Source organism: Syngnathus floridae, chromosome 4 (assembly GCF_059516105.1).
Source record: "Syngnathus floridae isolate MCC-2025c chromosome 4, RoL_Sflo_1.0, whole genome shotgun sequence".
NCBI lineage: Eukaryota > Metazoa > Chordata > Actinopteri > Syngnathiformes > Syngnathidae > Syngnathus > Syngnathus floridae.
In genome coordinates, this window is record NC_142416.1 from 14,011,261 (window position 1) to 14,033,745 (window position 22,485).

The 22,485-nt window shown below is 39.5% G+C and overlaps 1 long non-coding RNA gene across 14 annotated transcripts in view; it reads left to right on the forward strand.

Annotated features, from left to right (window-relative positions):
• The first annotated feature begins 4,500 nt into the window (after nucleotides 1-4,500).
• Nucleotides 4,501-22,485, forward strand: part of LOC148399322 (uncharacterized) — a 59,377-nt gene continuing 41,392 nt past the window's right edge. For all 14 annotated transcript variants that reach the window (XR_015858193.1, XR_015858189.1, XR_015858188.1 and 11 more), the window contains exons 1-3: nucleotides 4,501-4,600; nucleotides 6,708-6,791; nucleotides 7,064-7,203. This is a non-coding gene — a long non-coding RNA (uncharacterized LOC148399322). The remainder of the gene's footprint in view (nucleotides 4,601-6,707; nucleotides 6,792-7,063; nucleotides 7,204-22,485) is intronic.

A 22,485-nucleotide genomic window follows, 5' to 3' on the forward strand; every position in this document is an offset into this window, starting at 1 on the left:
CGTATGGCTGTAGGTTTCCGAGGCTTTGCAGAACTCTTTGCCGTCACAGGTGGCTTTTAAAAGTCATGTCTGCAAAATGCTGTGCATGCTCAGCCTGTGCTACAATTGTTTCTGCCTTAAGCCATCACAGCATGGCCCACAGCCCTTTTTGGCACCCTGAGTAAATTCCTGTCTTGTCAAAGCTTAAGGCCCCCATAAAAGTGTAATTGCAAAAGTGGATTTGTTTAATATGGTGCTTAAGCTTCTACAGTGGGAACAGTTAGCCTACTAACGATATCTACTAAAGCCATTTTGTGTTGTTTGTGCGTATAGAACCAACATTCACCTGACACCCATCAAAACTGCTTTAGCTCCATTTATATTGTGTCTCCTTCAAATGTGCCACAACACTTCCAATGAGGCTTAAATTGTTAGTGGTTACCTTCGTGTGTCTGATGAAATGCCACATAGCGGGGGTGCTAAACACTCTCTGAAAAGGTCATGTAGTACTTTCTTCTTTCCTTCGCCAAAGATCTTGCACCTGAAGAATGGGCTCAGAATGCAGACCTGTTTTGTGAAATCTTTATATTGGTGTCCAGAGATTCTTGAGAGGTTTATTAGAATCATTTGGAATATTAATGAGAGGTAGTTAATATTATAAAAGCATTCGCTAATGTACTATGTGGCAATAGAAAACAAGGCCGCATACATATCTACATCGAGACCTCAAGTTATTTGCGGAGGTCTCGGTATCAATTACAACAGGAGAGGGGTAGGGGATTGCTTTTCATTTATGCTGCCGCAATAAGGGCCTGGAGAGCACCCACTGTCTCCTGGCTTGCCGCTCCTCATCAGAGCCACAATAAATCAATTTTCATCTGCACACCAGCCCCCTCTTGCCTCTTTACCACCTCCTCTCTTTCCTTTCCTCTCCACATCGCCTCCATCTGTGGTCTTCAATGACTCTGGTTTTGATCATCTATCTCAGAGCCACTTTGGAAAGTATTATTTAAGAAGATGAAGTCCAAATACTCCAAGAATAAAGTCATCATTTTATAATAGTTGTACATTTTAGAGACCAAATTATTTTACGTGCGTACAGAACTGTATGCTTGCATGGCATCTGAATTACCATCTTGAGGTGTGGCATGACGGATTTGTAAAATGACATTTCCTGTTTTCTCAAGGTGATCTGTTGTCTAAATGTCATATCCCCATCATGTAAACGACCAAATAACAACCACACACCATTTCTTTGTAGCGTTGATGTAGAGCCATTTTAATTTTCCATTCAAACCCTGCAGCTAGTCCTTCCATAGCTCTATGAATTCGATTTTGGCAGTGTTATCTTCTTGCGCTATTGGCAAGCACCTTCGCGGAACACTTACTCACGAGCGATCACAAATCTTCTTTAACCAAGGCCCCGTTCAGATTGCACTGTCACTCCCCAAACTGCCATTCTCGTCCCCTTTAATAAACTATATCTTATAAGTACGCTTGCACTCTTCACTCTGGAATGCCAATTCAGACTTTAACCTCTTAGTTGTAGGATTTAAGACATGGGATTCAGGTGTTTGAAACAAATCATGTTTATTTTTCCTGTCACAAGCAAACAGGACGCAACAACAAAATGCAAAGATGCACAGGTCTTGTGGCACATCAAGTATGTATTCATTTTGGCTGAGTGTGGCATTCATCCAACGTTGGCTTATACACCCTGACAAGTGTCCAACTAAATGAAATATCTCCACAGCCCACTCAGTACAAGAATTCTACACAAGTATTAAATGCCTCCTTCACGGAAAAAATCTTGTTTTCAAGGAAAGGTTTTAAAGGGCATCAAATAGGCCCATACAAGAATTTCCGTAAATGAATCACGGCGATGGGGAAGTGGCGGCCAACGTGACGCATTTGACCACACTCTGAGTGGCCCATTTGATTTAATTCTTTAATTGTCAAATCACCAGAACAGACTAAAGAAAGTGTGTGGCAATTTGCAGATTCTTAGAGTTGCTTTGTGTGCACAGTCAAGTTTCTGTTCGTAGTTGCATTAGCAAACCGTTCAAGCCATTGGTGCATCTGCACAAAGTATCGGAATGATCAGTGTGGACAATTCCATCTTGAATGTAGCTCAGTATTGAATCAAAAATTAAATCAATGTGATCAAACATTATTATAAATGTATGGCTAATTTTTTGAGCACGTGAGTGAAAAGGTCTAAGTGGTATGATTTTCTACTGGCCTGATTCTCTATTGGCCTGACTTTGCAGAGGGCGTCGCGTCTTTTCAACCACATCCCCATGGCTCCGCTGACATGCCAAAATTCCTTTCCCTCACCATTAGTCACTCTACAAAGACACTGAAAATAACTCACATTTCTTTGTCCTCTTGTCTTCCACATTCTACTTTACCTTGGCCATTGTCCTCCTCCACCTCCATCTACAATCTTAAACATTGCTGATAAATTCTAAATATCTGGGCTTATTTTTTCACCTCCCCATGGGTTTGTCTCAACGTTGATCAGAATGTTAGGTCCGTGCTTGAGTAAGCAAACATACAGGCAGCAAACAGCAGCAATGATGTACCAGAGAATTTGCAGCGGTTGGGGATGAGCTGTCAGATGCTCTGCTGGGCTAATGATCACTGGTGGGTGCTATGGGAATTGAGACTACCTAATTCAGGACATTTTAAAAATGTGGCTTGTTTGTGTAAAAGCCCGTAAATGTTGAGATTCTATTTTTTTTTCATTTAGTAAGACTTCTGTCTGATGGATACAACTGATTAGGCTGAAGGCTAGTCATTATAATTACCCATTAGTCCAATATGATGCATTTCAAGATGACAAAGTCAAATGGTAAAATTTCTTACAAAAAGGAATGGCTCGTTCATTTTAGGCTGAAGTATATGTGCTGGCGTTTTCATCTAATTTTCATGTTTGCATTTCAATGTTTTACACATATACACACACACGCACACACATACACACAAACATCTGGCCACTGAAAGTTAGAGAGCAGAGAGTCGCCACTCAATAGGTATTGAATGTTTGGATGCACTCGACTCTTCAACAGTATTTCTTTACTGTTTGTAAACTCACAGGGACGATACACTGCAAACTCTAGGTGTCATTGACAAACTTGATATTGTTGCTATGATAATGAGCTGCTTGCTCAACAAACTCATGATAGTCCTTCAATTAGACCTGCTAGAGTCCCTCTGAAATGAAATATTTGTCCCAGAAGGCCAAAAAACCCAAAATGTAGGAAAAGACAGATTGGATTTGCTGCTCCCGTCTGGTAGGCATACATCTTATCACAGCAATGTCAAATATGCCAGATCCACTTTGGTCACTGCAATATCTTTAGCAGCTTGTCCCTTGCAGTCCATAATCACAGAGCGTCTGTGAGTCCTTGGTTTCACTTTTCAGGCAGCAGTCTGTCACCCGTTGTAATATCTGTCAAAAAAAAAAAAAAGAAGGATCCCAGTGGTATGAAAAAGAGAATAACCCATTCATGCATATGTATGAAACATGTCACTCTTTCAACCTAGTGAATTTCTCTGTGAAATTACCAGACCCAATTTGCAGGTCTACGCGGACTGCGTTGGACTGATTTTGGAAACAGAGAACATGACAAAACAGTTATTGTAATAAAACTTAGACAAAGTAAGTAAAACTTAGACAAGACAAATAAATTGTTACTAAATTAAAATAAAAGAACAAAAATTAAATTACCCTCTTTGTTTAAAAATTACAACTAACTAAAATGATAGCAAAACTGTCATTACATTTTGTCTTTGTCATACATTACATACATTCTGTCATACATGAGCCTTTGGTTAAACGTACATTATTTCTGAATCAGATTGCACAGATTGACCATAAATGGGGGTCTTTTTGCTGTAACGGTGGCTTCTTTTATCATTTGCAAAAATGTTGCTTGTTTTTTCTGATGGCATCAATATGGACAAATCTCTATCTTCCGAATCATGTCATTGTACTGAAATAATGGAACATCATCAGCCCCTATTCCAGATTTCCTGGTAGTGCTTCTTCAAATCACAATCTTCTGCATATCCTGCTTTTGAGATAATTCCAAGAAATGTTTGTGTTTATACTGTGCATAGACTGTGTGTACGTGTGTGTGAGTGAGTGCATCCAAACATTCAATAACTATTGAGTGGCACTCTCTGCTCTCTAACTTTCAGTGGTCAAACATTTGTGTGTGTGTATTGTTTATCTGTGTGTGTGTGTGTGTGTGTATATATATGTGTGTGTGTGTGTGTGTGTGTGTACATGCACATATACACAATACATGCACGCACATGATATACATACATGCACACACACACGCATACACATACATATACTGTACATAAATACACGTACACACATTAGAATTTTTATCATGCTTCTCTGTGGAAGCCTATACTCAAAGCGCTCACACAAGATGCATTTTTCAGATGCTCCACCCATTCCCACTGGTGGTAAACTACTTAAGTAGCCACAGCTGCCCCGGGGCAGACTGACAGAAGCGTGGCTGCCACTGTGTGCCTACGGCCGCTCCAATCACCAAACATTTGCACCCAGGCCTACACCAGTGTAAGTGGGACTGGAAGCAAGGTGTGTATTGACACAGCGGGATACGAAGCCCCTACCCTCCGGTTACTGAACAACCCGCTCTACCGCTGAGCCACGGCCGCCACACGGCATGTCTCTGTATTTTGTTTTTCACTTGTAAGCACAAGAACATTGATTTTGGGAAATCTACATATATTCTAGGTGCTAAAAAGCATGGCCCTAAATGCAGCTATTCTGATTTGTGGTGAAGGTTTTTATTCTAGGATCAGCCAAATGTTTTTTTTTTTTTTACAATGAAAACGCTTCCATTCGTTTGATTTTAAAACCGGTTATACTTTTCAGGGGTGCAGGTGCGCGTTGAGCGAGCTCAATATTTCAATTGCCAAAATAAGTTTTTCTATTGTGAAACGTGGCTTGACTGCATTTCAAAACAAAGAAATGAGTTTATACAAGTTATTGTCTCTTGTATTTCCCCCCCAACTTAAAGATATAACTGAGAGGAGCAAACAACTTGCTTGCCGAGTTGAGCCAAATGCCAGAAATGTCAACAATTTATACGTATTTTAAAGTTGTTTCAACTGTTGTCGCCCCCCCCCCAAAATAGTAGTTGTGTTTTTTTTAGTGTTGACACAATGTAAAGACATCTCATCATAGCTGCTAGTTATCTGATACCATTGTTAATGGGCTTTTAGCTGCCAATTATATCACAGATATAGCAGCCATAACTGTAAGGGGTCCATAACGACCTTGTTTCTGTCATTGCACAGTCCTGTTAAAATGTCTTACTCAAAGCTCTTCCAATTAAGTACAAAAAGAAATTCATTAACCACTGGGTGGAGCTGTGACACTCTCCATTCCTTCCCCCTCCCTTTTTCTTCATGGTTTCAGGCTGTCTTTGGCCTCTCTTGCAGTTTTGTTATCAGCCCAATCCGACCAAATGCTCTCTTTGCTGTAGCTGAATGTGCCAGCCATTGAAACACAGAATTATTGTAGCCACAATGGCATACATTTGTAGTGTTTGTTTGTACAACACATTTAAAGTATTCTTGGTTCCAAATAGTCTGCGTCCATTCAATTTCAAGTGACATGATGATTAAGTGTTTGGCACAGTTAAACCTCACAGTTAAAGGCCGCGCTAAAGCAGGGGCCTTGGGGGCACTGCCCCCCTGAAATATGACTTTTGGGTGTTTTTTTTCAAGAATTTTTCCCCTTCATTTTGTCCTGTCTCTCGTAGGGAACATGTAGTGAATGTCTTTTAGCATTTTTTATTTCAGCCTGACAATGGGAATGTTGAGTGTGTTTGAAACAGAACATTTTGTTATCGTGACCTTTAATCCAGCAGAATGTGCTTCTGCACTTGTGCTAATGCAATACATAATGTGCCAAATTTTGTACACGCACGTGGCAGACTTGTTAACAGGTGATAAGGATGAAAATAGCAACAAAGTGTGACAAAATCAACTACACTTAGAAAAAAATGGTTAGTGTATTCCTAGGCGAAACAAAATGTGTCACTCGTGCCAAACCAATCATCAGTAACACACAATATGCTGCTTATTTACCAGCCACGACAATTAAATTACTTGACTTCCAAAATAATATCCATGTCAAAACTTCCTGCCCACCTCTGATTATTATGCAACATAATTTTACTCAACTACAAATGAATACTACAGGGATAATGAAAATGAGCAGAAAGGGAGAAAAATTGATAAGTGACTTACTGGTTCCTTCCATTGTGATTGAAGTCTCATCTGCACTTACATGTAGAATAAATAGTTGTTCTGTAAAACAACAGCAACAAGATCAACACAAATGCACAGAGAATGTTTGATTATTCTGACCTTTACCGAATTTACTGCAAATGGTGTTTGGTGAATGCATTTCTATGTAGTCAAAATCTCTCTCTTTTTTTTTTTTTTATGCACTAAATAATTGTCTCATGCAAATGTAGTGTTGACACCTCTGTCATCTTACTCGTACTGCCGCAATGTGCCCTGTGAGGCGAGAGAGTCTGACATATGGCAACGTGAGGCCCCAGTCCTCCCTCCTCGGGGACGACAGCCACCTGGCATCTTTCTTCTCATGTCTTCTCGCATCACAGATCTTCAGACGTTGCATGATCCTCACTTATAATCTTCTTTCTCAGGCACTCCGAGGTAACAGCATACCAAACACAGTGTCGTGCTTGATGGCTTCAATTTCTGCAAGTTCCCTCTTCCAAGGCTATCACGTGAGTTTAGCTTTCTCATCCATACACTCTTCAATATATGCCCACTTGCTGTGAAAGCCCCATCTTTGGTATCTCATGTTTAAAATGGTCTAGACAATGGGCTCCCATTGTTTTTTAGCACACTGTCGAACACCAACAAGCAGATTGTCCTCCAATGTTTTCCCCTGGCTGATGGATCTGGGCTGAGGGGAGGGTGATCAATGACTGGGTGTGGGCTCTCCTGGAAACACAGAACGAGGAAGGACTTCTAGTCTGTCTTTTTCTTCCTTTAGAAAATGCTGCCTAAAGCCAGGGGCATACAGCAAGCTTTTAAAATTGTCAGCCGACTTCCAAACTATGAATCCGACATGTCAGCGATTGAGGTCGGACATCCTTCCGAGTGGCCAACAGCAGCTTGAAGACACTACGCACGGTATGATTATCTTCTAAGATTATCTTTGGAGCCATTACCAGAATAAAGGATAATCTACTATTGTCCAAAGGGGAGATTCGGGGCTAAATTCGGGCCAATTTTCCTGCCGTGTGAACCAGGTTTAGGATGTAAAAAGCACCAATAGCAAAACACGTTTTCATTATACGGTGACAAAAAAGTTATTATAAAACTTGTTTTTAATATATACACTACATCTCAAACCCTCATGTGAAAACTTAACTTGTGGCAATGTTTACAAAACGGGCGGCAAAAAAAAAGGCTCTGAATTCATTCCTTGCATAATGAACTAAACTTGGCCTCGTGCTTTGAAAGCAGCTTTAACTCATGTAACGTCTCACTGTTCACACGTCCTTGGGTTTTCAAGCAGTGTTTGCTTACCAATGCTTTCTGTCAGAGCTCATAAAAACTGCATTTCCTCTTGACAGCTGTAATAGTATCATTTGCATGCCTACAGCATATGTTATGAGAATGTGTATGTGATCCCTGTGGAAGAGCTGATGGATCCAGTTAGGGAGCTGGGTTCCTAGGCCATCTTGCTTAGCCTGCTGCTTCTGCAAACACGGACAAGCATAACTGGCAGGGAAATGATTGCTGGATTAATGATTTCCAGTGAGTTCAGTGATGTTAATTTGGCAAGTAAAATTGGCCGAATTACACAGTAATTAATCAGATGCAAACGGTCCGATTCATTAGACACTAAGAGGTTCATCCACTCCCCGTTTTCAACAACAACAAAAAAAAAAGTCTGAACACTAAATGCTTAGTACTTTCTATTAGTGGTCCTAAAACTTTTACAATGACAGTAATTCCACGTAACCCTTCTCGTGTATGTTGTAGGAAGCGCTTGCGCCCTAAAGGTATACATAACAAAACCATAACTTTGTAATATTATTTAATTAGTTACCCAGTCAGCAAAACTAAACTATGACGAGCAGCGCTTAATAGTATATTTGTATGTGTAACTGCTGTGTCTATCGTAAATTAACAAATTTTCATGGTTTAAAATGACTGCAATAGCGATTAGTAAATTAGTAAATTTTTGTTAGTTTTCTGTGGCATTTCATAATGAATGTTAGCAGTAAGGTAGCTGACTTATGTTAGGCTGATGTTATTGGCAGTGGTCTTGTTGAAAGTACCTTCACTGAACATTTACAACAAAATTACAGCATGCAGTAAACAAATGCTTCAAGATGCAAATTTGATATTTTAGATTCAGCTCACTGAAAAATTCAAGCCCCAAGATTTAGTCACATCATTTAACGTTTGTGTTTTATAATCTGAACTTTATGCTAATGTTCAAAGTAAGTATCCAAACAACAAATGAAAATATACTCAGAGGAACAATAAGGACACAAGACCTACAGTAAAAATCAGCTTGCTGGCAAGTCCCGTAGGCTCAATGCTCACTACACTCACTGCACTTTACCACAAATGCGAGTACCATGCCTTCCGACCCTGCATGTTTTGACATTGCTCATGGTGAGATCAAGTTCTGAAATATTCTTTCCGCATTCTACTTAAGGCTTCCTATGAATAAGCCACTGAGCAGATTGGAAAACATTCGAAAAACACGTTCTGTACAAATGCGAACCCAACCGTAGTCCTTTGGAGAAATGGGTCCTTTGAGTTTGAGCTGCAGAAATCTGACTTTCGAAAAGGCTGTAATAAAACGCAACACTCTTGATGATGACCATCTTGGATAAAAAAAATCCTCTGAAAGTTCTCAACTCACCTGAGGGATAGAGAAAGGTTCAGCAGTTTTCCATGTTTATTTCTGGGTGATGGGGCCTGTCAGCAGCCAGAAAAGCCAACACAGTGTATCTATCTTAGCAAAGCGCCTAATTGGACAGGACCATGCCAAGTTTGTCGAGGGCAGAGTGCCAACAAAAGCTGAAGCAGGGCTTTGGGCTGCAGCAATACAAATGAAATATGGCGATGACAGGGAGTTGATGAAGAATTCAGGAGGAGAAAAGTGCTTTGTATATGAAAATATAAGTATAACCCCAAGTTAAGCAATACTCTGTGCGTCATTGTTATTCCATTGCATCTCTTTAAATTACAACTATCTCATCAACTAGCTCATTACAACGTTCCAGAGTGCCTTCCCTTCTCTCGTATTTGTGCCTTTCACAAACTACCATACGCATGCAACCACTAAGTATTTTGGGAAGTTCTCCAGCTTCCATGGTGATAGTGACAAATGGCCCCTTCCACAACTCAAACGCCACATAATCAGGGACACCGCCGTTTCAGCATCTACCTGCCATAGTAATTAGGCCACACACTTAATTAATCTACTACCTAACAGTCAACCCAGCTGTACACATTTGATGAGCGGCTTGGTGTCCCTGGGTAGAGACAACGTGCATATTTTTAATGTCATTCATCACTGTTGACAGCGCTTTGGAAATCAAACAGCCCTAAAAGCTTCACAGGGTAAATTACATCCTGAGGTGTCTATCTAAAAACCTTGCCCATTGAAATGCAACTGCTTTTCATGACCCTGTTAAGTGATTTGAGGAATTTGTTTCTTAATATATGATACAAGTATAAGATTGAAAATAATTATGGAAAACAAATGACTTGTGTAGTTGTGGAGAAACAGTGTTATACTGTTTTCCAACATTGCACTCTTCCTGAATGTTTGGGGGCATGTTTTCTTGGGCATTCAGCGTAAATTGACCAACAGAGGTTGGACTTTCCATCAGTATTTCTGGAAGGTCCATCAATCTGTCACTGACGCCTGTTTTGCTGGCAAATGAAAGGAAACTTTCACTAACGACTGACAAAAACACAAGCCACGTGTCTTGCGTGTTTTTTCGTGTGGGTGAATATTCACTGGGGTTGCTTTGAGCGGACTGTGTTGACTGTGGGTTCATCTCAGTCCTCTAATTGCACATTCACAGACCCTCGCTGCTTGCTTCTCTGTTTACCTCCCACCAGAAATTTAAATGAAGAGGGAATAGGTAGAAATGTATTGGGGTAATGAAACAGTGGCTCCTCGATGTCATCATTTAATGGAGACATCTGATGAAGATGTCATGCCATTGATGTGTGTCACTGATGTATCGGCAGCATGTCAGAATTATTACTATCACAACAAATGTCTTCAAAACTTTGCAAATGCACTGGCAAGAACACAAACAAGAAATTTTGTTTAGTTGTAGCAAATAGGTGTCCAGTGTACAATTATTCCATCAGTGACTCGACATGGGCGGCTCAGTTGTGATTTATCCGTTCTTTCATTTTGCTGCCACTCAACATGTCAAACCTGTAGCTTCAAGTCTTCCCGGTTACACGTGATATTTGCTGACTGGGGCACTGTTAAGCTGCTTGAAGATGTCCTGTGAGCAGGATATCACATGGTTCTTAGCTCTCTGAACATGTCTTGATATTGTGCTGTGGTCTTTCAGCTATCCAGGTCCTCACAGTGAGGATTTGCAGGTTGTGGGAAAGCGTCTTTGTTGACATCTTTAAAGGTTGTCTTTAAAGGACAAACCTTCACTTTGAAGGCTACTCGAGGGAGATTATTGTTTTTTTTTTTAATACAAGATACACATAACATGTTAGGGATGACTTTTTCAGATCAAGTACTGGTACTTAAATTTGACTAAATTTGAGTACTCGCTGACACCAGTTATTGTGTTAAGATCTTTTAATGAAGCTTTTTATTTATTTATTGAAAGGCAATCCTGTAAATGTCATTAGTTTTAACATATTTTTCAGTCTATATGTCACCCTGGAGACTTACCCCCCAAAAAATGATTCATGAAGAAGAAAAGTCACACTGCAGTATAAGCCGTATTTTTGCGGGGGTATATTTATTTGACAAAAACAGAGATGGAGAAAAGTAGAGCTTGGACTTGCTCCTAAATTCCCCATGGCTACGTTTGAAAATATGCTCGGTGTTTGCACTGCTTCAGTCGGACCGTTCACAATTTTGGCACATTGTTCAAATGTGTTGTTATGATATTCAAAGTGGGCCAAAATAAGAGTGCCAGAGTCCAGTCTGTCAGGAAGTACAAGGAAAGGAAACTGTTTAAGCACAAGTTGACGTGATTGCTTTATAACAGGGTGTTTGGAAATGAATGGCAGGGGAGCACGCTCTGCCTCTCCAAACATACACACACACACACACACACTTCGGGCATCAGAGTGAGTTTCTGAATGCATACTGTGTCGACAGCAGTCAACAAGTTCCAGTTTCTTTCAAAACTTCACAAATTATTTCAGTATTTACCTCTACTAGAACCCTGCCTCACATTGTGACCAAAGGTAGAATCATGGTTGGTAATTCCGCCTTTTGTTGCTGTAAATAGTAAATTCTTGTTGTGACGGAGAACCGCATATTTGTGGCAGTAGCTGAGTTACATCGCACAGTTGCCATGACTACTGTTCTTCATCTTGTAGTTCTGCTTCTTCTTATTCCATTTCTTTTTCTTCCGACGGTTCAGCCGTAAAACTGCTGCGTTGAACAGTGGACTGACCCAAGAAGTTGAGTCAATTTGACCCAAGTTGTGTTGTTTTGGGAAAAAAATAATGTTGGGTGGTCTTGTTTTGGGATGGTCAAAGTGTTAACCCAAATTGTGTTGTTTTTAACCCAATATTTTTCAGGGTGTATGCAAATACATTTTTTTGATACCACCACATTTGCATGGTTTAGAGGAGGAGGCCACTGAAAGTACTTTTTCCTCTTATATTGTCATATACAGATGTACAGTCCATTCCGGATCAGAAGGTGTTGCGTGAGATTTGTAAGGATTTGATGTCTATGAAAAAAACATATGAAATGTCCGTAAAATTGAAAAGTACAGCATGCTACTGTTTTTTTGCCAAAAATCTCTCTTTATGTGAAACCGGTCTGTGGCGCAAAAAAGGTTGGGTGCCAATGTGTCAAGTAATAGCAATTTTTACACATCCCGTTCAAATTTCATTTCATGCACCATTGTTCTGCTTCAGGAGGTAGTGTCAGAGTGAAAATGCCTGTAAAAAAATAAGAATAGTTTAACCCTTACATGTGCCATTACATATTTAACCTTCAATTTTCTATCAAGTCTTTTAAACAATGTTGCTGCCAATGCCTATTATGTGCAAGTAAATTCTGTTCCAGGAAGCTGTCTTTCTGCGTAAAAACGTAAAATCCAAAAGTGATTATGATCTTGAGAATGCAATTGTGTAATTTCATTAGAGCTTGGTATTTCTTTCGTACTCATGCCTACTATAGATACAATTCTATTACATACAGATACACATTTATAGGTGTAAAAGATGCTGTAGTTGAGTGATCCAGATTGCATTGGAGTAAGTGAAGAGATGACTTGTGGCTGGCTTAAGAGCACTTTCTGCTGTTTTGGCACCTCTCCAGAGAGTAAATGGTAAAAGTTGAAGGTCTTACTTTCCTCATGTTTCTTGCAGCTTTTTATATCTGTACCCTCCGGGTATGGCCAACAAACATGATGGACCTCCTTCCTGACTTCTCATGGCGTGCTGCAGTTCATGCAGTTGTGCAGGTGGTAACTGCCTTTAGTCTAGCCTAGAGAAATATATCCCCTCAAGAAAAAAAATCTTGGAAGTGGTTCAAGGTCTGCAGCAGCAGGGATTGGGGTCTATCTTCCGCGAGATGGTGTTTGCCTATGTTAAGATGCTTTCCAGATGGTGAAGCCGCATGTGTGCTTCAATGACTGCTCACCCCAGTAGCACCGAGCGAGGAGAGCCATTAAGCATTGTCGGCAGCCAGGGGTCATTGAGACCAACTTGACCTTATTGGATTCATGAGTTCTAGGTGTTTTGGTTATGATGCTGACTCACGATTCTTTGTCACTTGGCCTTGGTTGAGGTCTGCACTGTCCTGAGAAGCTCTTTTTTAGTTTTTTATGATTTTCTTCACTCAAATTAAGTATTATAAAAAAGTTATTAAGGCCTAAATGCCTAAACCTTTTTATCAAGTTTAAAGCCCTCTTTTTGTAATCCTATTCTGTTGAGCACACTAAAAAGTATCTGGTAAAAACTATTGGAGCCTATATACAATACATTGGGAGGTGGACGTCATTTCAGTCAATCAGTAGTTTAGTGCATATAAAAGATGTTTATGTTGTTTAGTGCTTGTGAGTGCAAACAATTTGATTTTGAACCCCTGTTCATAAACCTATATTGCGTATTCACTGAAAGAAAGATGTGCTTATAAAAGAGCGAGCAATATCAAGAGTATAAATGTGTGTGTGTCTGTGTGTGCGCATGCGTTTCCGTATGTGTGTGTATGTTTGTGGGAGGGGAATTATAACGCCACGAAAATGAGCTTCTACTGAAGCTCTGGAGAGGATCACAAGTTGATTAAGCTTCTAGTGTATTCATTCATTTGCACAAATATAAACAAGTTTCTCTGTTGCGATAAAGACAACCAGGTGAAGACGCAATTGCTTGCATGTTAATGCAGTTTTGACTTGCCTGACAGACAGCCTGATATTCATGTCAGATCTCCCGGAGAATAGAATAGAATAGAATAGAATAGAATGCCTTTTATGTCATTATGTATGAATATATATTTATGTTTTTTTCTAAATTAAAATAAGAACATTTATTGAATACCGTATTTTCCGCACTATTAGGCGGTGCGCCCTATATATGAAATAATTTCTAAAATAAAAAAAATCAATGAGGGTGCGCCTTATAATCCAGTGCGCCTTATGGAGCGAAAAATACAGTAGGTTAAAAGTGAGCTACAACAAAACAACTATTCAGAGAAAAACTGCCACTCAAAATATCTAGCAGTAAAACTATCAAGTAATGTACCATGTTTTTGTGTATGTCGTAATACAGTGCAATGTGCAGTGTTGTTTACATCGATGCTCTTGGTTCACGCAGTGCCGTAAATGCTAATTTTCAGAAGATGCAACACCCTATCGTTGATAGTTACATTAACCTTCATTCATTATTCATACAATACAAGCATAGAGAACTTTCCTCTTCAGATTTCCTATAAATGAAAGCCTTCATGTGCACATACTGACAGTTTGGAATCAAACTGTGGTGGGCACAGAATTTTTAAAAAGAATGCGCTTCATCGTAAAATGACCTTCCAGCTTGGTTTGACCTTCCTGGCAACAGTTTTGTTTGAGTACTCATTGGATTTCAACACCCATCTGCTCATCAGCTGCTCAGATTCAAGAAGCTGCCATTCCTAATCAGCCTCGACATACAGCATCTCCTCCAAGGACGCTGAAGGCAATTATTGTAAAAAGCAATATTTGACATTTAACTCCACATTGCCCGTGCACTTTTCATGAGCCAGTCAATCGCTGACATTCAAAGCAGGCTCAGGTGTCTGGATAGTGTAATTTCACTCAGACCTTCAGCCTCCATCAAGGGCTCGAACCTGTGGCAATAAGTTCTGCCCGACTTGCCACAGGTCTTGTGATGTAGAGGTAAAAGGGTGGGTTGATCCCAGATAGAGTCCAAATGCAATTACCGGACCGACCTAAGGAATTAAAGTCTCACTATCTCGATAAATGAGTCACGATTATGCAAACCCTGCATGTCCTACTCATTCCTGTGGGATTCAGAAGAGTAACCTTGCCATGTGGCGAGGTTATTATCACTTGAGCTGTTCCTTCCACAGGGAAATGACCAAGCCCACCTCTGTGATTACACTCTGCTAAGCTATTCTACACCGTTGTAGAATGGCAAGCATTTGTGATATTGAGCGTTTAGCATCAGTTTGTATTTCTAAATGTTTAGCTTAGTGCACACAAATTGCACATAAATTATTCATCTGTTCTGCACTTTGAGTTATTGCACTGTATACTGCTATACGCTCGATGTTTCACTTATTTTATTGTTTGGAGTTGCTCCCCAATTTCGTTGTATCTCACCATACAACGACAATAAAGGCTTCTGATCTTACCTTAGTGGAAACTGTGTTAGGATTTCAAAGCCTTTTGCAGGGAGTTTAAACTCTAGAGATTTTTTTAGTTTTAGACACATATTCAAAATGGGTGCAACTACTGCATTAGAGGACTAACAGTAACGACTCACCGCCCATTTTGTTGCTTCCAGTGTGACTTTGTAAACATCCATCCATGCATTTTCTATAGAGCTTGTCCATGTTAGGGTTGCAGGTGTGCTCTAGCTAGATCATCTACCACTTGAAAATTGGTGAGAAGTGGGGCACACCTGGAATGGTTGCCTGCAGACTTTACTTGGATCTTCATCAATTTCTGCCAAAAGCAAGGATTAGCCACAATCTTTAAAGCAGCATTACCAGGCATCACAACATGAGAGTGAAAACATGACCCCATGGAGTTTTAGAAATGTAGATAGGCAGCAGTCTCTCTTTGGTAGATTATGAAAAGGAGTCATCATCGATGCTGCATACTGCATTTATTAAAACAGTATTGTTTGACATATTCAGTTCACATACAAATAGTCTGTGTTCATAAATATGATGTTTAATACAGTCAGTCCTGGAAAAATCCCCCCAAAATATATTTACCGAAAAAATATTATGATTAAACCAAAAAAAAAAACACGATACCGTTTCAGTTTTGCTTGAGACAGTAGCATTCTTAGATAGCAACAACCCTGTAAATGTGGCATGAATATGTAACATAAAGACAACCTGTGTATGCCTGACAGGTTATTTAACGCAAAGCAGCAGAAATACTAAAGTGGAGTGAAACATGATATAGCGTGAAAACACAATACAGTGTGGCTGAACAACAACAGGCTGCTTAATGTGGCTACAGCAGTTCCTCCATCTCAGTCAGCTCCATCCGTGTGTTCAAGAAAGGTCAGTTGTTCGGACATACTGGATATGCGTGAACCTGGAACGTTCTGTTTGTTTTCTATTAATCTCGAGAATATCATGTGTGAAATAGCAATAATTAAAACAGATACACTTACCTAACTTATAATAACTCTTGACATAATAATCATTGTGGTATGATGCACATGCAATGAACAAAACATTTTTGCCCATTTTCACTTTTCCTAATATATTTTTACCCGGTGCCTACTTTCACAAATTAAGTTCTTTCGGAAACAGAAACAAAAGCCACAACAAAGAATAAGAACATGCATCTATCTTACTGAGGTGATGATGATGATGATGATGATGATGAATTTATTCGTTTCAAAGGTAAAAGCTATTATATTCCAGTTGCCTTCCTTTACAACATAAAACATTTGTATAATTGCTCTTGATCTGTTCATCCAAACCCTGTAAATGTGCACCACTTGAACTGTTGAATAATATCAAATAACCAACTGTATTTGGGCTATACATTTTTCTAATCAAACAAGTGAATTGGGAAAAAAGGGTATTTAAGTGACTTTCATTGCAGCTCAGTTGTTGGTGCCAGATGGGCTAGTTTGAGTAATTAAAAACCTGCTGATCTTCTGGGACTTTCACACGCAGCCATCTTTTGGCTTTATAGAAAATGAGCCAAAAAAGAGGAACTGTCCAGTGAACAGCAGTTCTCACCGTCTGTTAGGATTCTTTCCCCATATTTTACAGTAGATTAATTTCTGGACATGGTTATGTCAGCCAGAGGCAAGATTCTCACAGGCTGGAATAAAAATAAATCATTGTCTCTTACCAAATGGGAAAGAATGGGGGGGAAAAAACCCTCACAGTGTTTTGTTTTCCTTTCAAGAGCAGGCAAAATAATACATCTTTTTTTTTTTTTTAATCGAAAACCACTCATTTCTGAAGTATTCTGAAGTGGAGCAAAATGAGGGACTCTCCATATTTTCTTATGACGAAAGCAGAAATAAACTCTCTAGAGTCCATGCAGAAGATCAAAGCGTGCATAGTAAGAAGTAAAAAAAAAAAAAATCCTTGTTGAGAATTTACCTTTCACTGACAATGACAATTAAATTAATTCTGGACATTATCAATTGGAATTGACAGCTGGCTTCAAGTCCAACAAAAACAAAGCAGTGGAATAACAACTTCAATAACTGAAATACATAATATGATGCGACAACAGTTAAGTGCAGTCGTGCACCTCGGCATCTCTCCTCGTTGAATCTGTCATATGCGGGGTAAAGGAACTTGTCAATTGTTGTATTCACTCTGGCTGTCTTTGATATTTTTAGTTTCTGTGAGGGTACATGCCAATGCGAGATAATGCATAAAACTTTTTCTGGAGACCGAGTTGCCGTCTTTTCATGTAACATACCAGCTCAGCACATTTTTCTACATCCAGGCTTTGGTGAGGGAAGGCTAATTAAGGCCTCTTCCCCGATGCGTTTGGTTTTGATTTTACATAGAGCATCTGAGTTTCTGGCCTGCAAAGTATGCGGCGAGGCAGCAGATAGCAATTCTTTGTGTCCTATAATTAGTAGTTCTTGTTAAAGTGAATTGGGATCCCAGTTGGCCCAGGAGACAGCCAATTAGCATTCCTCTTTTCCAGCTTTTACAGCTCCCTCTTCCAAGGGACCAAATAATTCATACCACACAACATACATCATGTTTCCTGTACTGTAGAGGACTGCTAACTCATCAGTCATTCCTAGATACGCATCAAAATAAAAGCAATGATTTTAAAATAAAAGCATTGAATGTTTAACATTTTCATTTTGTCATTTTACTGACTTTGGAAGGCACGGTCAGACTGTGGGCCAGAAGTTTGTACTTTGCCTAAGCCTGAAGTAGGAAAATGTTGCCGGAACGCTGGGAAAAAGATCATCACGAAAGCCAAGGAAAGGGTGTCAACATTTAATGTACAAGGCATTTATTCATGCAATCAAAGATTATACTGCTGACACGATAGATTTGTGTGAATAGACTAGACTGCTAGCCGGCTCACTCAACGGTTGTTTTTCTGTGCTAACAAAAAAATGCAAAAACCGCCAGTGTCATTTTATCATCCAGGCAGCAAGTAAAGTGACTACTTGGTGTATAATTGCTTAGCGTGTCTTTGCTCGTATTGGTTTTTGGCATGTTTAGTAAAAAGTAGGGGAAAAAAGTCAATTGAAACCTTGATTGTTTTGTATCATCTATATGTGGCCGTCGTCAAAAGTATATGTAGTGGATATCATAAATTGCGGGCAAGCACACCGGAGAACAACAAAAAAAAAGCTTGTTACCAGGAATGCATGTCATCAAGACCGTTAAAGGCCATAAGACAACAGTTCGTGTGGCTGCAGTTATCAGTTACACTTCTGACAGCCAATCAGATACAAGTGTTCCCAGCGGCTGCATTGTGATTCTGCGTAAATTTATCAAATGTGACAGATGGCTGGAGTGCATCATGTGCATGACGCCTGAACACTGATGTCTCAGTTCATGAGCACAAGAACTTTCTACCCAATTTAAGTTTAGCAACTAGCACAATGTAGTGAGGTATGTTCTCTCCCGAGCAAATGGAAGCTGGGAGGGGAGCTTTTACTTTTCTAAGGTATCTCTTTGTGCCTTACAGTTCCAGCAGGAATCAGACTCCACTGTTTGACTCACTTTTGAATACTTCAGACGACCATTACGAAACGTCAGAAATTCTTTCTCAGCGTAGCTGGAAGAAATACTTATAAAGGCGATAGTGAGGTGTTTTCTTTGGAACCAAACCCACATGCAGAGATTTTTCTGCACTTTACCTCGAGTGTTTCTTCATGCAAGCAGTTCCCAAGCCTCAAGCCAGCAGTAGGCATGCCCTGTTGACACAACCTGCTGTTTGCACTTACTTTGTGTTCTTTGTTTGTTTCAAACTGAAAAAAGAAAAAACTGCCAGTAGTTTTATCATCCCATACTGTATGTCACCATTCATAAGAGACTTTCTTGTTTTTCAAAGTTGAATGTAGAATTATTGTGCATTTATTTCATGCCATTATTCACTTAAAATAGACCCTGGGAAACACAACCAACAAGTGTTTCAAAGTCAAATTAATTCCTGAACATTGGAGAGATTGATAGATGATCTAATCCAATCTGATCATAATTCCTGCACTGTTTGTTTTGCCTCCAGTATGGCATTTGCTGTTCAGCCATTGAGCATTTTTTAATAGTCTAGTGGATGTTATATTATGTGCTGTAATACATGTTATTACATTGTACACGTGTTCCTAATAAACGATCCAGCGAGTGTAAAATGGACTGAGAAATAATGAAAAGCATCGAGCTGCATTTTAATGCTCATTTGAATAATGCAGTGAACACTTGACATTAACCTTAGAGTACAGTATCCGCAATCCATCTGCGTACCTTTTTCAAAACGTTCATAAAACATAACATCCATTTTGCATTTGTGCTAATAATGGTAGTAATCTCAGTGATAATGCAGAGACAAAGACATAGAAGCTTTGTGTTTACCGCACTTGACATAGCATCTCAGTTTGACAAATGATTTCGAGTTGAGCTGCAATCTTGGGTGACTAATAACGTGGAGTTAACTACCTTGAACTGCCTCCACCGATCTGCTTGCTACAAAGGAGGAATGATCCTATCAGAAGACCCAATGAATCTCTCAAGTATCCATCCGCATTAGACACTTCTAGCTCTTATGAGCTCCTTCTGTTCTTGTTGCATGACCTTTTTCATCTGAAATGCCAAGTCATGCTTTTTTCCCCCCACCGCCCTATTGGGACAAAACCACTCTTAATAGAGCTCAAACCAAAGAACAAGCTTATTGAATAACCTTATTACACATAAGATAGTCAGTCGCTTGACATCCTTGATCTGGAATGGGCAAAATATGGATAAAACAGCCCGACTGACATTATGTGTATACTCCGACTAAGAATCTCAATGTTTAGGATTACAAGGAAAGACCAAACAGCCATGGGGTCTTTTTTTGGTTTGTTTGAAACCTTACCAGAGGAGGAGATCTTTGTGCAAGTGATGAAGATAGGCTGGTGTAAAAGAACCCTTAAGCTAGGCGAAGGGATGCTGTGTTTCTTTCAGAGTTTGTTTGCAGTGTGCATATATACATAACATAAGCTGACTTATCACTTATTGAGTTTGTTTGGACAACAAAAAGACACTGCATAGATGAATGCTTAATTTGGAGGAATGGATTTTGTCGTTCGGACTGAGAAATTGTTTATTGCAAAAGAGACGCACAACTTTAAAAAGTGGTGTAATGATAAAGGACTTTTAGAACATTTTTGGAGACAGTTGATTAACCTATGATGTGTGTTTTGTGAGTGCGTGCACGAGTACACGCGTGCGTGTGTGTCTGTGCACGTATAGTTCCCAGAGTCTTAACATCAGCATTCTGTGAGCTTATGTTGCAGAAACGAGGCTGAGATCGAGCCGGCAGAGTGACAGGAGGTGAATTAGAGTGATTAGAGGTGAATTCTAATTCACACTCCCATGTGTCTGCCTGTCATTCTTAGGACGTGGTATTTGCAAACTAACAAGAAGAGTGTCGGGCGGGTTGCTGCAAAGACACACACATAGATTGGGATAAAGTATTCATGTCGCCGACAATTTGGTGTTGAAATAAATTCATTCACTTTTCATGATTTCCTATAGACACAAATGCACTGAAATTAGAGCCACTTGGAAGTCAACCAGTGTCAGGCAACAGATTGTATTCCACTGTGACATATTAGATTCAAGTAAGGAGAATGTTTTCAGACACATTTTCTTTTTTTGTCGTCTCTGTGTGTGTGTTGATAGGTTCTGTTGTTCTTCTCAATTCTTAATGAGTGTCCTCCTGTTGGGATAAACCTTTTTTATGATGGGGCTAACAGAGGAGCCAGAAACGATCAAATTAAATGAAGCTGCTAACAGGGCTGTCAGTGTGCCTCTCGTCTTCACCTTCAGGTCTCGAAGGAATGACGTGAGGACATTCGCACTGACACTCGGATGAATGTAGAAGGAGAGCAAGACATTGAAAAAAGGCACAAAACCATGTTAAAATACGAGCCTATTAAAACATCACACTTAATCTTTCCATTCAAATTAGTTCCATTAATCCTAATTAAGTCACCACGTTTTATTTTCCTACTTAATTACATGTGCTAGAAAGGAATAATTGCCTTGAAGGATGCACATCATGAGCCATCATCCAGAGTGTTGTCTAACTCATCATGCCAAATTAACAAAGGTGAGTTTGAGTGTTGACAAGCATGAATATGGGAATAAAGTCTTAGGATTCTTCTCTTCAGAACACAAGGTTATTTGTTCCCACAAAATTTGATTGCAGGAGCAAATAACTTTATTAATTTAATTTAATTGTTTGTCTGTTACTGTTTTGCTATCAGTTAGAAAAGAGAGGGAGGGGAAAGTTAGAGCGAACAATAGTAAATCAAATATATAGGCTATTTTATGTTATTGGTTGTGTGTAATTGATCCACAAAGTGTTCATCCACACTCATATCTTAAAGTCACAAGATGTGAAATGACACTTAATTGTTTCCCATTAAGATTGAGCACACAAACACAATGGTACCATCTGGTCTGGCAGTGCTAAAATGTCACTCCAATGAATATCTTTAACGTCTAATGTAACACACCTATAGGGAAGATTAATGTCATTTTATATTAGGTAAACACACGGTAGTTTTTTTTATATGACAAAATGGTAGGCTCCATACAATGAAAACTACAATAGTGTTCCGTGATGGAACTTTGTTCTAATTCCTAAAAACATTTTCCAATAGGAAATTGAATTTATCTACTCTAGCGTCATACCATTGCCAGTGTAAAAGCCCTAATAGACATGATGATGAATATGTAGTGTGATCACTGATTTTATTTCAGAGGTGTGTTGGTTTGCATCATCACAAAAGAAAGGGCTTCAGTCCACAAGCCCACAGTTCCCAGAAAATATCCATTTCCCCTTCTCTAAACCTCCCAACAGGGAAAAGAAAAAAAAAATCAAACCACCACTGGGGAATAAAAAGAAGATAACCTGAGAAGTGACCACAGATGGATTTCCCCCTTCGAGGTTGAGCAGGCTGCGGCAACATTGCACACATAATGTGGCCCTATATAATGTTAAACAGGACAGCGTATAAATCCATTCAATAAGATGGGCTGCATGAAGACGCCTCTGGGGAAGTAATTCCTCCTCAGGCCCAGTCATTCGATGCAGAATTCGGAAAAGCAACAATTACAGCTCAGATCTTGTTCTGGTCAGTCGGTAAAGAATTTGTATGGCAACTGCATCAGATTCATTTGTTGCCACCAAACCTAGAGTAAAAAAAGGCTTAAATCTAGATATCAACATTTCTACTGAGGTAGTGGCTTTAATTCCTGCAGACTTGGCATTCCAGATTGCAGGAGCCGGAATAGAGTGTTCTAGAACGTGCAGACTTTGT